Source organism: Mus caroli, chromosome 13 (assembly GCF_900094665.2).
Source record: "Mus caroli chromosome 13, CAROLI_EIJ_v1.1, whole genome shotgun sequence".
Taxonomy (NCBI): Eukaryota; Metazoa; Chordata; class Mammalia; order Rodentia; family Muridae; genus Mus; species Mus caroli.
The window spans coordinates 98,811,839-98,830,190 of NC_034582.1; the positions used below are offsets into that span (position 1 = coordinate 98,811,839).

The following is an 18,352-nucleotide window of genomic DNA, read 5'->3' on the forward strand; positions in this document are numbered from 1 at the left end:
AAACAGAGACAGTACATCCAGGCAGGGAAGAAACAGAGACAGTACATCCAGGCAGGGACTTGGAGGAGAAAGAGCTCTTCTTCATTGCTGGTGGGGGTGCAAACTGGTGCTGCCCCAATGGAAATCAATGTGGAGGGTCCTCAAAAATCTGGAAATGGGTAATCTAATACCGATTTCCTCAGCAACTATCACCTTGTCAAAGAATACAAAGGCTATCCAAGATGTGTACTCTGAAAGCATACGAGGGTAATACCGGTTGTAAACTAACTGGATGTGAGATTGTAGGCAAACAATGTAAAAAAGACTCTCACAGGGAAACATCCAAGTGAAGGCCCACGTATGAAATGAGATGGAGCCTCCAATACCACACACACACACACACACACACACACACACACACCCCTCAGGTGATTTTTCAGAGAGATAAGGGCTAAACTAAAACCCATTCACTTTATATTAAGGATGTAGCAGTGATAGGAAGCCTGGATTTAGCCGAACGCTAATAGCTATTTGAAACTTGCCACACTTACACATGATGAGCAGATTATCCCTAATGGACCAAAGAGAATCAGGAAAGAATACAGAGGCACAGATAATTACTAATCCAGCTTTAGCACTGCTCTTCTCGGAAGAAAGGGAATAATTGTAAAGAGACATTATTATTTTTTTTTTTTGATACACAGAACAAAAGATTTTTGGCTACTAGAAGGTATTTGTAGATAACAGAGCCCTCTTTAAAAAGTAGAATGAAGACTGACTGGCAAGGCAGGACACCTGAGCTTGTTTTTCTATTAATTCACTGTCCTCCCAAGAGTGTGTAGGACTCCTAGCACTGCCACTGTTAACAATGGCTTTGAGCAGATCATCTGTTCCCTCCTCTGCTGGTCAGTGCTTGCATCCCTGCACAGCCAGCTAAGGCCCTGCTATACACTGCTGATCCTTCTGCCTGTAACTTGAAACAAATGAACATATGCAGTACCGAATCTGTTTAGTACCTTGCAATAGAACAAGATGTCTGATACACAGTGAACAGCATATGTTGCGGAGTTGAGACAACTACCACCAATGTTTTCTTTGGGGCAATGAAAGAAGAGGCAAATATATCAAACATAATTTCATTTGGTATCACCCATGAGACAGACTGATGTCCGTCTGATGTCACATGGACTTAGCTGTGTAATTGCACAACTTTTCTCTATAGAGAGACTGGGCTTGAATAGGGCCATTCTATAAAACAAACCTCAATGCAGTCACCTTTTGAAAGGTCCTTTTTCCAAGTTTTGTCATGTTCTAACCTAACAGGAGTTGGATATTCAACAAAGGGATACACTTTGGCCATAAAAATCAAACTTCATGTGCCTCCTGGTCTGTGCAATAGCAAATGTCAGCACCACTCATGAGGCACCCTTAAAAATTAAAAGGTGATGGGAACCCAAGCTTCCTCAAGCGTGTGCACATGCATGTGAACTGCTTTGCCTGCCAGATGACGAACACAGGAAGACGTTAAATGACACCACCTACATTCAGAATGAAGAAAAAGGTAAAAGATAAAAGATTTGGGATTTTTTTTCCTCAATGAATACATTTTCTAAAGGCAAGAGAAACTTGAGATGTATTGTACCTATTGGTCAAGGGATATTGACAGGAAGAATACACTTTTACAGTTATTGTATAGCCCCCAATGAATATGGTTAATTATAGGGTACTGTGTGAACATTCATATAGACAGTATTTACAACTATACATACTGCTTGTCATGTACAATGCACACAATTGTCACTTTATCACTTTGCATTCCAAAAATACTTGTAGTTATTATATTTAAATTTATAATACATGAATAAAAAGAATCAAGAGATGGGGAAAAGAGAGCCATCAAATTCAGTGACTACACTTGTTATAATCTTTAATCAAACAAATACACTCTAAAATAGATATTAGAATGGAGAATATCATACATAATCTATATAGTGGATGGTAATAAAAACTGTTAATCATATTGAAGATAACATACAACACTGTCACTATGAACTTTAAAGATACTCAGGCTGGAAGAAAATATTAAAGTATTTCTCTGACCAAAGTAAGTAATACAGAAGCAAATTATATACAGTAGAAAAGAGAAATGGAAGAGTAATAACTATTAAAGATGGGTGATAAATTCAGAACTCATAACATTCTTTTTTATGTGAGATTTAAATTTTATACAAGAGGTTTAAAACCAAACTTGATAAACAGAATATTCAGATGAGACATTTTCTCAACTTCTACTTGAAAACTAGGTCAACACAGACTTCTTATAATCCCTCTTGGTCTGTTGATTACTTTTTTATCCCTAATCCACTGTTCAAATGAGAATGTTCCCTCCCAACTTTGGCTTCATTTAAGAGTCTCAGCATCATGGGTACCAGAGGCTGCTTCTCTTGTAGACATCAATATCAAAATGCAAGTCCTTACACAACCCCATGCCCATGTCTAGATGGATATAATGTCTTGTGATCTATGTCCTATAAGCTATTTCCCCTATTCCTTGTTTTTAGCTCCCAGGGATCTCTCTTCCTTTATTCTAAATTAATCTGTGCATCTTGGTGGTATTTAATCAAATGTCTAAAACACCTTTACTTGTAGTTTACTTGTTCATATATAATATCTAGAATTTTTTACTTCTGTTAACTGCTGTGAGAAAGGCTAATTCCAATGACATATGAAGTTACTCAGAGGCATAACTGCCATTCTTGGGGTTTGCCCTGAAAACTTCAGTAAAAGGATTTTCAGAGTCCTGAAGGGAAAGGGCAGAAAGGAGGGATAGGAATCCAGGTGGACAGAGGTCAGAGCTTCCATGTTAGAACTGTCAAAGAGGTCCACTGGAGTAGATGTCTCCTGGTCAGATCAAAGAGGATACTTCAGCCCATAAATGTGCAAGCTCATACGTGCTGGGCCAGAAGTTATGGCTGTAGTCATCAAAGCTTTGTTGTATGAAATCTGAAGCATTTTAATTCTCCACACTGAACATGGCGTCCTTCTTTAAGATGCAAAACAGATTGTATTTTTTTGCTCTTCCAGAGACTCCCCAGTTCTCTGCTGACCAGGTAGGAGCTGCCCCTGCTTGGCAGCCACCTGCTCTGCAGCCCAGCAATTTAGCCTTCTGTCCACCATGCCACTCCACCTCTGGCTTTCTGTGGCAATCTCTGGGTCCCTGGAAAGTTTGTACTCTGGAATCCCATCACAGGCTTCAAGGACAAAGCCAAAGTCATCCATGCCTTAGTCTGCCCAAATGTCCCATTTCTTTCACAGAATAGATATTCCTAAACCTTCATGTGACTTTCTCCTATCTTCTCCAAATGCCTTTTCTGGTTTCTTTTCTAAACACTGATCACACTGCTGACTGCAGCTTCCATGTTTGCCCTTTCTGTTGAAATGCAAACTCCCCAATGGTTTTACCTTTTGTTATCTGAAGGAAAGTAATTCCAGGTCCCCTAGTAGGTATCAAAACACTAAGAAGCTCAATTCACTCTGCATGCCATCAAATTTATGTATAATCTACATATATTCTCTTATATGTGATAAATTATCTATAGGCTCCCTATAATACTGAAACAATATAAATGTTATGTGAACAATTGTTTAACTATATAGCTTCAGTAAATAATGACGAGAAAAAGTTTGGACCAGTTCAGAACAGATACTTCCCCCCCCCCCCAGTACTCTGGATGGATCTAAAGGTATGAAATTCATGGAAATAGAGGGCTGACTGTCCCATATGACAGCTGGGAAGTACATTTGACAGATGAATCGGCAAGCAAGCATATGACAGACAAAACCAAAGTCATCCTGGCCTTAGTCTGCTCAAAGTACTCTATTGCCATCATTTGTTGGCAGAATAAAGTCAGCAAATGTCACCAAAAGAAGCCGATCTCATTTGCCTCAAAATCATGCTCTGGAGGCTGACTTTCTAGAGATACCATTATAGAACAAAGTCTGGGTTTCACGGCATTCCGTTTTGATGACTATGCGCCACTAAATGTATGAGATTGTCTACAATTCTATTAACCTAGCCATCAGAAAATATACTATTTTCCGCTTTTCAATTAGCAATGCCAGAAAGTGGTATGCCTTCTATATGTTTTAAACTAAAGCCTCAAAATTAAAATATGAAGAGGTATTGTTTTCAGTCTAACACTTACTAAATAGCACAATCTTAAGTCAATACATTCTCCTGAGGCTGCAAAGAGGGCTCAGTGATTAAGATCACCACGTAGTGCTCTTGTGAAATCAGATTGATTTATTTGAAAAAAAAAAAAACTTTTTCAAAGTAATTGTCTCATAATTACTTAAAGTAGTAAAATAATAACCAAATGTCTACCTTAAAAAAGCAATGAAGGAGTTAAATGTTCTACTTCTCATGGAAACCCGGGAAGGCTAAGCACTACTGACGTATTCAAGAAGCCATGACCAATCAAGCTATGAAATCAATGCCATATCCTTTTGAGGTAATCCTCCTTTGTCCTGCAGCGTTTCTGTGGATGTCTTTTCATTTGCTCTATTTGTTTGACTTTGATACATACTTAAGTTCAATGAGAGGGAGATCTGCCCAGCCTTGGTTTCAGACAATATGTCTGAAGAAAGCAGTCACTTTCCTACCCACCTGCCTAGATCTTTGGTCTAGGAGGCGTCTAATACAGAAAGCAGCCAGACCATTTTCACTGTATCTAACAGGTCATCTCAGCCTGGCTCTCTGCTCTGTTATCCGCAAGAGACATCTTGTACCCTTTTGTTGCCTGCTCTTTTCCATGGAAGATGAGCGGATACAATTTAAAACAAAAATAAACATATTTATAAATGCCTACATATTATTTCCAGGGCTCTGCCTGTACCTGGTCTCCTAACAATCTGTGTCAGCCACCATAAAGCCCACTGCTGCCTGGATGCTTCCTGGAATTTCCTGGGAGCATAAGAGAGTAATAATGATTGAGCCGTTCCCACACTGCAAAGCAGTGGCCAAGAGGCCGAAGGCTATTTGTCTAGTTTCCAGAGTGGAAGAGGAGCCATGTGAAGAGAGCTTCAGCAGAGAGGCAGGATGGAGCTTTTAGCTCTGTAGTTATCAGCACCCCATACCTGCAGCAGAAGCTAATGTCAGAATAGTCCTCCCAACTTAAGAGACGTCTGTTTCAACCATCACCTCCTTCTCTTGTGCTTTAGAAGATTTTCAATTTCTCAACTTAGGTTAAGACTGGAGAGGACTGGCTCAGCCCCCTTTCGATCCTTCCACCTTATCCAGAAGGATACAGCCATCCCTTTAGAAGCAGGGACAGGAACTCTCATCAGACAGCAAAGCTGCCAGCACCTGCTCTTGGCCTTCCCATTTCTCAGAAGTCTAAGACACGAATTTCTGCTCTTTAGAAGCATCCTAGTCTCCTGCATTTTGTCACAGCAGGGCAGTACATAATACATACAACATACTTATAACTATTTAAAGCCTGAAAAATTAAAAAAACAAATATCTCTGCTAAGAGGTATTAAATAAAGTGTTCAGGACACCATTCTTAAGACTGAGCTCCTGTGATAGGCCCTAAGACATGAATCATCTTGCTTTTGTCTTAAGACTGAAAATAGAATTGTAGAACCAACCTCTGGCCCTAAGTTATTACAAAAATAGATTAGAGTTTCATTGATCTGAATTTTAAGCTTCTAGGAAATTCATTCTCAACCTAACACTGTTCTGGTAAGATCTGTGATCTGTGTAAACAGATTCTACTTTAACTTAGAAAAAGTCAGTCAGTGTGCTAAACAAGAGATAAACAACAGATTACAAAGCAAATGAACTCTTTTTAAAATGTTTGACACTGTGTAGCTGCGCACACAGGTACAGAATTTAACCTCCAAGCAAGCATTCTCCTTTTAATGGTGCCTTCAAGGAAGAATTCAGGCATAGACACATTCTAAGTGTGTCGTTATTTTTCATCTTGGCTGTTCAGGAGATTGAACATGGGGGCTCAAATGTGCCATAGGCATGCACTAAGCTACATCCCCAAGCCTACCTTGTTTTTCAAATCCTTCTTTTAAACCACCTTCATGATCATCAGAAAATCCTTTAACTATCTTGAATAGTTACAGACTATCCAAGGTAGAACTTAGTTTGGCAGCCATGCCAAAAATCAGTCTTCAAAACTCAGCAAAGAAAATAGTGCTCAGGCCAAGTTAGTTTCTTGATTTAACAAAATACAAAGGCAAATGCTTAAAGTAATGATACCTTTATGTTGCTTGCAAAATGACTCAAAGACTCAAAATAATTTTGAATAGCAGTGGGCCTATTCCACTGCTATCAGCCTCCTTGGGTGGTCATTTCCTTGAGTCTTGAAACATATAGCATGTTTAGGGGAGACAAGAATGGAATGACCGCATAGTCCCGCTATGAAGAGGAAAACCAGACTTTTCCCACCCAGCTCAAATGATTTCCTAACTATGAATATATTCTCTAAGTATGCCTTTTTTCCAGACAACTTTGTACAGACAGATGAGCGGAGGTGGTCAAAGGTAAGTACAGTGTCCTGTAAAACATTTTTTGTCATGTAGTTTTCAAAATTCAAGTGAAAATGCTTAGCTTTCTGCTTATTGCTGAAAAGTATATGACTACAAAGCACTGTCACACAGGTCTGAGTAGCACAAATGATCACAAGGGCCTATTAAAAATCATTACTAATTCACTGCATTCCTTGCCTGGAAAAAAATCCCTGCCTGGTATATAGATGTACTTATTAAATAGAGTTTGAGGACTGTCCTTAGATACACTCATACATGTTCTAGCTGACACTAGAGAGAAAGTACGTTTCACTTTTAGAAGAAAGCCCCTCCTTCTGAAAATCCAAACATAAACGAGAAGGAGATGGAGCAATAAAAGATCTATTGACAAAACAATTTAAAGGCGAACCCTGGGGGAAATTGGTTAACTGCTGATAGCTGTGGGGAGATAAGAAAACAATCTAATATGGATGCAATTACTGTATAAGCTGATTTTCACTGAAATGACTGTTCTCCTAAATTGTTCAACAGGAAGCTAGCACTCGGGCTCCATGCTACTCAGTTACTGATGCTGAGGACCTGTGCTATGCTCAACACCACTCTGGGTACTGTGCTTATACAGGAAAGGAAAGAGAGGCAAGACAAAGGCTTTCTGCATGACATTAGACTTACAACTTTTCCACAATGGAAGCTATTCAGACTTTTAATGATTACTTTCAGGGATACAACTGCAGGAGTCTGAAAGGATTCCACTCTGTTTTTAAAGAAAGATTTTTTTTTTTTTTTTTTTAGCAAAGAGTAAAATAAAAGAGCTCTCAGAGTTAGGGTTTCTACTGCCGTGATGAAACACTATGACCAAAAGCTACTCAGGGATGAAAGGGTTTATTTAATCTTACAACTTGTAGTCTATCATTCACTGAGATCAGGGAAGGAACTCAAGGCTCGAAACTGGAGGCAGGAACTGAAGCAGAGGCCGTAGAGGAGAGCTGCTTCTTACTAGCCTTCACCACTTGGCTAGCTCAGTTTGTTTTCCGAGTGCATCAGGACCACCAGCCCAGGGGTGGCACCATCCACAATGGGCTGGGCCCTCTCACATCACTCAATCAGCAATCAATCCTCAACAGAGGAAATGCAAGGTAGGTTTGCCACAGGCCAATCCAGTAGTGGCATTTTTCCCAGTTGCGGTTTTTTCCATTCTAGCTTGTGTCAAGTTGACATAAAACTAGCCAACACAGAACCTAACTGGCACTCTTTCAGCACTAAATTTTGCTTGAGACTGGGAGAGCAACTGGATCAAGCAAGGCAAAGCTGTGTCAGGTGTTGTAATTCATCAAAAGACCCTCACTCACAAAGACCTCAGAGACCACCGCCATAACTGCAAACTGCAGGAAGATTCTTATGGATCTAACATATTGGGGACCCTTCTCTCAGCACGGCAGGCCAGAGGAGAGACCAAGAACAAAGAAAGAACACACTATTTATACCCGGAACTGGTGAGATGTCTTTGGGGTACCCAGCTCATTTGTTGTAGCCAGTTGTGACCAGAGGTTTTTTTGTTTTTTGGTTTTTTTTGGTTTTTTTTTTGCACCACTTGCAAGCCTTTTAACTTAGCATACATATCATTATTACAACAACATATGGGTTCAAACACATCATTTAAAACAGTGAGAACAAGACTGAATCAAGAGGGAAGGTTTCTGGTTCTAAATAGGGCAAGGGGAAGGAGCACCCCAGTCTGCGCCAGTCTCCATGGTTAATTTTGTCAAGGTCTCTTTTAGGGTTTTATTTATCCTTTCTACCTGTCCTGAACTCTGAGGTCTGTACACACAATGTAATTTTTATTTGACCTCTAAATACTTGGCCACACCCTAACTTACCTGGGCAACAAAGGCAGGGCCATTATCTGACCCTATTGCTTTTGGCACTCCAAACCTTGGAAAAAAATTTCTTCAATAATCTTTTTGACTACCATCTGAGCAGTCTCATTTTTACAGGGAAAAACTTCTATCCATTTCAAGAATGTTCACAAAAACCAGAAGCTATTTTCCTCAGTAAAGTCTACTTTCCAGTAGATGACAGGTCTGTCTCCCAAGTACCTCTTTTCTGGATCCACCATTGTGTGGCAGACATTGACTTTTTGGCAGGGCACACACTTGTGCACCACCTGCTCCACAAGGCGTTTTAACTCTGGTACACGATACTTACTCTTGGAGAATGTCTGGATGAGCTTGCTTACCCCTAAATGAGTCCATTGGTGCATCTATTCGATCATAGTCTCTGCTTGTCTTTTTGGCAGGATTTTCTTTTCCTCAGAGGTGTACCACAGTCTCTTATTTTTGTTGAACTGGTGACTGGAATCCTTGGAAATGAGGGCTAAGTCCTCTGCTGTGTAGGCAACCTTGAGCTCTGTTGCCAAGAGCACCAGCAGGGCCATGGCTGTAACCACTTTTACCTCTCAGTCTGTCATGTTAATGTCTCTTGCTATCACTGTATCGCTCTTCTGATGAGTAGGATGATGTTTACCTTGGCAGGGTCATGGAGTGCCTCAGTAGAGCCAGCATTTCTTCTTTGTTCTTATTTTCTTTTCCTCCCAATATGAGTAGACACCTCTGTTGATATATGGCCTCATGGACGTGGGCTGTGGCAAAAACAAACCTGCTATCGATGTAGATGTTGAGTCTTTTGAGCCGATGTGTCCTCTGGCAGGGCCTATCCAGCTACCACAGCTGTTCCAGCATGTTTTCTCTCTTCTTCTAGATAGCTATTCCAGTCTGTGAACTAGGTAACATCTGTACCCTCTAGTGGCTGGTCTGTCAGATCTCTATGCCACCTATGTGTCTCAGCAAGAAGTTGCTGACAGTCTGTCTCTCAGAGCAGGGTAGCTGAGTTTAGACTTGTGGAGGGCAAAAGTGACTCTATCAGAGGTGAACAATGAGTCACGTGAGCGTTAGTCAGCCATCGGTCAGGGGGCTGATGGACCACACTTTCTAGGTCGTGCACAAAGTTCTATCCCAGAGTCAATTTATCTGAGTCCTTGACTAGCAATGCCACAGCTGTCACTATTCATAGGCAAACAGGCTATCTTACAGCCACAAGGTCTAATTTTTTTGGATAAGTATGTCATAGGTCTTTTCCAGGGCCTCAATCTCTGAGTAAAACCCCCTTTTGGCAATACCTTTGTTCTCAGTCACATCTGGGAGGCCTAAAACTGGAGCTGACATTAGGGTAGTCTTAATGGCATCCAAGGCCTCTTGTTCTTTATTTTCCCATACGAAGGGCTGTTTATCTCTTTAATTCTGGAATCCACAGTCTACAAAAGCCTACAGTGCCCAGGAACTTTCTAACTTGTCCTGTACTGGTTGGTGGGGGATATGAAACACAATCTCTTTTCTAGCTTCTTTGACAGGTAGGCCACGAGCCTCTTCTAAGGACTCAGCTTCTGTGTAGCACTCCTTTTGCTATCCCTTTATTTTTAGCCATGAACAGGTGGAAGGGTTTGGTCACATGGCAGGGGGGGGGTCCTCTTCTTCTTGTTGGGGCAGTCTCTCACCCAGTGTCCTTTTTTTTTTTTTTTTTTTCAGTAAATACATTGATCTTTAGTCAAAGGCTTTTTGTTGTTGTTGTTGCCAGGTATTATCTAAGTTTTCTAGTTTCCCTGACTCTGTGGCCAACATTTTATTCAAGTTTCTCTTTTGTCTCTTTATCCCTTTTTTAATTCCCTGGCTTCCTATTACTTTTGTTTATCATTTTCAAGTGCTAGCATTATCAGCATGTGTCACTTTGCTAGGTCTAGTCTTGGCTATTTACCTCTCTTTGCTCCTGTTTCCTAACTGTAATGGAGATCTCATACAATGTTTTCTCTCTCTCTACACACACACACACACACACACACACACACACATTTCTCCCTCCTCCTTGTCTTTGCTTTCTTTGGATGTTATCTAATTATCACGTCCCCATACTATCACTCATCCTCTCTCATAGTTCGCCTCTGCCCTGGTTTATCCTTCTGTCTCACTACACATCTATGATTCTGACTCTGGTCTCTGTCTTTGTCAGCCTCATGTTTCTTATTTCTATGTAGCAACCCTTTCTCTTTGCCTCTCTTACTTACTGGTTCCTCCTCTAAATATTTCCTATTCAGAGTATCTCTCTCATCTCAGAGCTCTCTAATCTCCTTCATTTCTATTTCCACCTCTCCTTTCTGTTAACCTCTCTATTTGCCACTGTCATCCATCTCTCCTGAGTCTGCTGAAGCTTTGCTCTTCCTTACAGTCTTAGCTAACTTCTTTCCAGATCTCTATACACATCTGTCTTCCTCATCCTCTCTTTCTTTGTTTCTCCTCCTCTACACTTTTTTATCGACGTACACAATCCTTTCGTTGACTTACCCCGTCTTTTCTTCTAACTTCTGTTTCTACCTGTTACCTAGGTCAGATTAGTGGAGCACTTTCTAGCCCCACAGAGAGGAGACCCCCATCAGAGCCTGGTGGTAGGTAGACTCGCAGGTGTTCCCTACCTTGGACAGTTGAGGGGGCCTGGACTTCTTAGCCTATGCTGACAATCTTCCCATGGAGGATGGGGCAGCCAGAGAAGATGCTGCCACAAGCCACCTAGAAGATACAGGGCACGGGCACGGGCAAGGGAAAGGAGCAGAGCACTCACAGCCCACTGACATCTCAAAGTGAAAGCACTTTTTCTGCTAACAAGAGGCACTCTGGCTTACTGCCAAAGCCTGGAGGCAGGCAGGCGGTGGGATGCAGGGGAAAAGGAAACATTATTAGGCAAGTACTAGAAGCAGACAGGGTGATGAATACCAACAGGGCACACCTGGCCCTGGCTGGACACTTCTACAGCCTCTTCTATCTCCCCTTCAGCAGCCACAACAACTTCTCAGGGGCCCCTGACTTCTCAGGGACCACCCCTCATCTGTGTCTACTCTGGGTTTCCTAAGCTCACTTTTCCCTAGGCTCCAGGTTTATGGGCAGGATCACTGCTACCTGCTGGCTGCTCCCTGGAGTTGGAGAGTGGGAGGCAGGGCAGCTGAGAATCTGAAAGGAAGAGGTCAGCATTGGGATCTGACAGGATTCTTAGGCTTTTTTTTGGAGAGCATAACTCAAAAACAGTCATCAGTCCTTAGTCCAAGTCCGAACACAAAGAGACACACAAGACACACACAGAAACCGTTCTCCAGGTGACCACTATAGAATTACAGTACCACAGAAAATGACAAACACAAGACCAATACAGGGCGTCTTACACACCGGCGCATCCTCCAGCGTTGTGGTCCGCAAAGTTTTGGCATGTCTGCCTATTGCTGCGACCACCCCAAATGGGCCCCTCTCCATGAGAAGGCCCCCAGAACCTGAGACCGGCCTAAAACCAAACTAAGATAACCAGTTGTCCCCTTGGGACCAAAACCAGACCTGAAACCAGAACCTGAAACCAGACAAACCAAAAGCAAACCAAAAAGCAAAACAGAATCAGAAGGTGGTCTAGTGGAGGACACACAAGTGAACAAGACAGACAGACAGGGAGGGATCCCATTTACCTTTGATGCACGGTGTCTGTGTCCTCCTGAGGAGGGCCTTCCTGGCCAACACACCAAATGTTAGAGTTCGTCAAAAGACCCTCACTCACAAAGACCTCAGAGACCGCCACCATCGCTGCCAACCGCATGAGGATTTTTATGGATCCAACATGTTGGGGACCCTTCTCTCAACAAGCAGGCCAGAGGAGAGACCAAGAACAAAGAGAGAACACACTTTTTATACCTTTGTAAGGAGCAGATTTGAGCAACAAGGTTCTCATTGGTGTAGCAAGTAACCCTTTCAGGCATTGGTTGGTTTGTATAGTGACTAAGTAACCCTTTGGCCTCGTCCCTCACTTTGCCTGCCCCCATGGTGGGTTATTATGATTTGGCCAGCAAAGTAATAGTACATTTTGAACTTATGGATCAGCTATCAACATCATAGCTATTAACACCAGGGGAATTCTCGCAACAAGGCCAGGGTGATTAGTGGTCTTTGTCAGAATTCAGTGTGGGGCAGGGGGCAGGAGAATTGCTAATCTTGTTATGGTTATTTCTCTGAGAACAGCTAATATTGTTTTGGCAGCTTGTAGGCTCAGCTACTTTGACCGCTAAAACTATGTTTTTACATTTGTTTAGTCAGCCAGCTTCCTCATCTGGCTCTGCACTTGGCCTGCTAGTACAGTTTGGAAGTCCTTTTTCAAAGGGGGAAGGTACTGGGTGGTCTTGAATTCATTTTGGATATTATATCAGGCAAGTTCTAATACCAGCTTCCACAAGGCCTGCTTCAGTTTTTGATAGAATCACTTTTCTTTGTGGGTGCCCCAGCTGTCTGGTCTATAAAATGGGATAATAAGTAACCTGCCCACACCATGCTCCTTTGAAGTTACCTAATAAAAGCTCTTATGGGTGCACTTAAAACTATTAGATGCTACAAAAATACGGAGGGTTATCTGGAAAAGCACAAGGTAACAGCCACATGTTACTGCTAATTACCATGCTCATAATAACTTCCACCCCTGGGACCCTTGGCTCCACGGGGTCCAGATGCACTTCAGAGCTCGCTCATCATCTCAGCCCGGGCAGAAAGTCTGCACAGTCCCGACTCTGGGCTGCAACAAAAGCAGCTGGCACGCCAGGACTGAAATGCACCAGACAAAAGAAAGTGGGTCGGTGCAGAGCGGGGCGCGGAAGGGGGTGTGCGCCTCCGCCCAGCCGCTTGCAGCCCGGCGGGGGAGCCGCCGAGCTCGGCCCCCACTCCCACCCCGCGGGCTCCTCGCCACGCCCCCGGCGCCACTGCCCCACCCGGCTCCAGCCCCCGGTCACGCCGGCCGCGCGGCCGCCCAGGCCCCCGGCATCAGGTGCGGAAAGTTGAGCCTCGGAGCGTCACCTGGGGCCGGCGGGAGGCGACGGTGCGTCCAGCCCGGGCCCCCGGAGCCACGCCAGGCCCAGACCGGCCCTTACCTGCGTCCGCGCCCCGCCCGGCTCCCAGCACTCACGGCGAGGCCGGCTCCAGAGACGGGAAGCGGCAGGAGACAAACCCCGCGGAAAGCGCTGGAGATGCTCCCGCAGCCGGACTCCGTGGCCTGGGATTCGGCGCTCAACATCCGCCTGCGCTCCCGCTCCGCGTCTCCCACGAGCCGCGCGTGGGCGGCGCCGAGCCTGACCCCGCGTAGACCCGCCGGCCGCGCAGGCCCCGCTCGTTCGGCCCCGCGGGGCCGTGGGAAAGTTTCCCCCCTCCGCTCAACCCCTTACCCGAGCAACAGAAGTCTGGGCTTGTCTCCCGGGTCTTCACCTAGAGCCTCTGGAGTGCAGGCTCTAGGCTATAGTCTGGGTCTGTTCCCAGCTAGAATGAGCAGGCATCTGAGCCGCTCATCTTCATCCCTGACTCTAAAGGTAGAACCACCACTACCTGGGTTCGGTTTTCCCTCCTGATGTGTCTCTGTCACTTACCTTCTTGTGACTGTTGTTCCACTCATGCGCAACCGAGATTAGCTGCTAAAGATATCTGGACTCTTGGCAAATTGCAATTGAGAGATGCGAGTTGGTATACAGGTAAATCGGGAGTGCTATTCAGGAAGTGAAGGGGCCTTGTGGAGTAAATGTTGACTAGTCAGTCTATAAACTTTAGGTTCGGAGCAATTAAAACGGCTGATCAAAAGATTGCGAATATACAAAGCATATTTGAAAAACCGGCCCGGGAATAGGGAATGGAAGTGGGAAGAACCCACCCCCCCACCCCCACCCCCATATATCTTGCTTTCACTGTGAATACCAAAGTTTACATTTGCCTGGAGTGATTTGTCTTGACTTTTTCTCCTTTGGGAAGTGAAACAACAGCCGACCAAAACAATGCTGGGCAAGGTGCTCATATGTGTGAACCTGAAACTGATGAGGGAGGCCAAAAGAGGGGGATTGTCAGGAGTAAAGAACCCACCTACGACCCACAGTTGAAGGGCAGCCTGGGCTTCTATGGGAGATCCTGCCTCCAAAGCCAAACAACAACAAAAGTTTAAATGTGAAGGACACAATAAAGTTAATGACATCACACAGAAAAATTAAAGACCAACATACCAATGTTTCATGGATATTAAACAGAAATCCTCAATGAGATACTCACAAAGGAACCTAGCAACTAGAAAGGTCTTGATGCCATATGATGAGCTATGGTTTATCTCACCAATCCAAGGTGGGTATGACATGCAAAAGTAGTATAGAACCCCATTTTAACAAAAATGATCCTCAACAGATGAAGGAAAAGTTGTGTCACTAAGGAGTCAACAGAGAGCAAAACAGCTGAGTGAGGTGTTTATCAGCAGTTATCTCAGGCTTTTTGGGTAGAGAAGGGGCCCCCAGAGTTGGGGAGACTACCAACTATAAGGGGAGTTGGGGTTTTATTTGGGTTTAATGTATCCTGCCCAGTGATTTCCCCTCCCTCCATATTTCAATTGTTCTGAATCTGTGCACACCTTCTATAGCTGGCAGGGATTGGGTCTCTTCTGCATAATTACTGATTTGGTGAAAGAGTGGGCACCCCAACCTCCCCTGTTTCTCATGGCTTAACAGGTATGCAGAGACCAGCCACATGTAGGGGAAAAGTGGGCAACATTTGAGAGAAAAAGAAACACAATGCTATTGACAAAAGCCACAAACAAATGGAGACTTACTGCATATTGCTGGGGACAGAAATCCATTAAGACACACACACACACCCATCAAACTTGGGGTCTTAGTCTCCCCTTTCTCACTGTAGGCCTAATACCAGTCTCAAAATATTTGACAAAATTTCATGATCACACCCAAGGAACTGATAGAAAATTTCTCAGCGTAATGAAGAGTATCTGTAAAACATCCCTTGTTAACTCCATATTTATGAAAGTACGGCGACTTTTTACTAAAGTCAGGAATAGGACGAGCACAGCTGTTCTTTGCACTCCCTTTCAGTATTGGGCTGTAGATTTCATCCAGGACAACTAAGCAAGGACTTTTGAAACAGCTCGAGACAACAAATCAAAGAAAATAATTAACACATAGAAAACCGGAGGACAACAACACACAAGCTCTTGGCTCAGTACACAGAAGTTATCCAAGCCAAAATGTATTAACTGTGAAACTTTAAATAACATGCATCGAAGAAACCCAAACAGCTTCTAGGGAGGGAAGAAGGTAGAACATTAGTGAAGTCTCAGAAACCAGAGTGGCACTGGACTTCTAAAAATAAACAGTGAAAGGTAAGTTCTGTGGGAGGTTATTTGCGAGTTATTGAAATTGATTGAACTGATGAATATTTCAAAATAACAAGGTCTTCAATATGCTTTTCATACCATCCTCCCCATACTGTGTGTATAGGTGTGTAACAAAGGTGTAAGTGTCATGGTTAAAGGACATCGACGGTCACATCCCAAACAAGGCAGACAAAATAGACAGAACCCCCTCACCAAATGTTCATATCACAGTCCCAGGGATCTGGAAAAGTCTTGTCTTATAAAGCAAAAGGGATTTTACTCATGTAATTAAGGCTAGAGACTTTAATTGTGAATTACCCAGGTAGATTCAATCTGGCTTTAGAAACAAAATCATTCTCCACGTGAAGTCAGACATGAGGTGACTTCAGAGTGTTCTGAAGCATGGGGGGGGGGGGGACTGGCTTTCCCCTGGTGGAAGTAGCCAGGTAAAAAAACCAGAAGGGTGGAGCGCAGACACCTTCTGGAAGCAAAAACAGGTTATCTAACCACAGTGGCAATCCTTGCTTTACACAGAACTCTTAGCAGGCCGTGCATTTCATAAACAGCCCTGTAAGAAGGAGTAAGACTAATGTCTTGAAGATGTTGGTTAAGGAATGTAAATCAAGTTGGTTTTCTACCATGATGTCACAGTCATAAATGATAGACTGACATTTGCCGATCCCAGCACAGGATTCCCAGTTAAGATTGAATTTTAGAAGAACTGTTTCCTCTGAATCCCCATACTCCCTCCTGGAAGAAGAGGAAGGTTCAAAAGATCCTGAAGCTAATGCCGCTCATAGGGCTCAGAACAACAACAAAAGTTGACTAGGCCTCTCCCCAGATATAGAAGCACAAAGCAGTTGCTCAGAGAGCAGACCCTTCAGTGAAACTGTTTTGCAAGCTGGGCGGGGGGCAGGGAGGGTGTCCAATGACATCATTGTGCTGGGGTGAGATGCTTTTGGTGATGTAGCTACCTTCTGGTTAGCTACAACTCCTCTTGTTGTTCCTATAAATCCTCAGCCATTGATGGTTAATGATGGTTGTCAACTAGACAATGGAGAGTCTAGAATCAACAAGGAGGCATGCCTATAGGCATGTCTTCGAAGACTTAACTAGATTAGGCCAATTGAGAAGATAAGAAAGACCCTTCTTGAATGAATTTTTTTTTAGATGGGGTCTCAGATTCCATAAAAAAGAAAGTTAGCTGAGCATACCCACTTACCCTCTCCACTGCCCTACTGTGGATGCAATCCCTAAACACTCCAGTTGTCACTCACTCACCCCCTTATAACCCACAATGAAGGAACTTTTTTTTTTCAATAAACATCTTAAGAAATTCACCATAGTCTGATATTCTGATATTTTAGGGGAAACATCTTACTCTTTAGCAAAAGGGCAGAAATAACTCAACTTTATGACGACTAGACATAGGATAAGCAAATGTGCTTTAACTATTGACTACTGAAATCTAAATATTTGACAACCCTACTTCACATTTCATCAAATATAGTGACTGACTACTAAGAATCCCAAAGTTAACATATGCTACTAGTCCTTGGTTAGTCGTTCATCAATATCCAGAACGAAGTGTTCCAGGGCGCCATCAAATATCCAAATCTGGGAAACTCAAACTTTTTGTGCATGATTGTATAGTATTTGCATGTACTCCACATATATCTCCCTATATACTATTAATGTTTACAGTTCTAGAGATTGGACCTAAGGTCCTGTACATTTTACCACTAGTTTGCTTAGGCAGGCCTTTAACATGCAATCCTTTAGTCTCCATTTCCCAAGTAGTAGAGATTACAGGCTTATGCCACCAAGACTTCAAAAACATTTTATATGATATATGATATATACACACACATATATATAGGATATATATATGGTAGTATATATATGTGGGATATATATATGTAGTATATATGTAGGATATATATACACACATATATACATACACGCACACACATACACACACACATATATATATGTGTGTGTGTGTGTGTGTATATATATATATATATATATATATATATAGTAGTACACACTTGTGAGTCAAGGTTCCCAGGGAGTCCAGAGAGGATGTTGGATGCTTTAAAGTAGGAGTTACAGCTGATTAGCTGATTGTGAGTCACCTGAAGTAGATGCTGTGAATGTAGTTTCTCTGCAAGAGCGCAGTAAGTGCTCAGAACCACTGAACCATCTCTCTATCCCCAATCCCATACAGATTTAAAATCATCTTTAGATTTGTAACAATTTGTAATACAATGTAAATCTAAACTACTATAAGTAGTTGTTACATTGTTTAAAGAATCATGTCATGAAAGGAAGCCTTCAGTATGGACACAGTTTTTAAAAAATATTTTCTGGCCAAGCCATGAAGGTGGTGGTAGTGGTGGTAGTTGTAGTGTGCCTTCAATCCCAGCATTTGGGAGGAAGAGGCCCCCAGATCTCTGAGTTTGAGGCAAGCCTGGTGTACAGAAAGAATGCCATGGCTGCACAGAGGAATCCTGTCTGGAAAAACAAAAACAGCAACAGCAACAGGTGAAACTGCAGGTTGAATTTCTTGGAGTGG

General features: G+C 43.0%; 1 protein-coding gene across 7 annotated transcripts in view; it reads right to left on the minus strand.

The window, feature by feature from the left end:
* Rnf180 (ring finger protein 180) overlaps positions 1-14,070 on the minus strand; it is a 167,192-nt gene extending 153,122 nt beyond the window's left edge. For 2 of the 7 annotated variants that reach the window (XM_021180542.2, XM_021180543.1), the window contains exon 1: positions 13,514-13,730. The gene's annotated coding sequence lies outside the window, so the exon portion shown is untranslated. The other 5 variants (XM_029484986.1, XM_029484985.1, XM_029484984.1 and 2 more) reach the window with 5 other exon arrangements.
* Between the last annotated feature and the right edge of the window lie 4,282 nt (positions 14,071-18,352).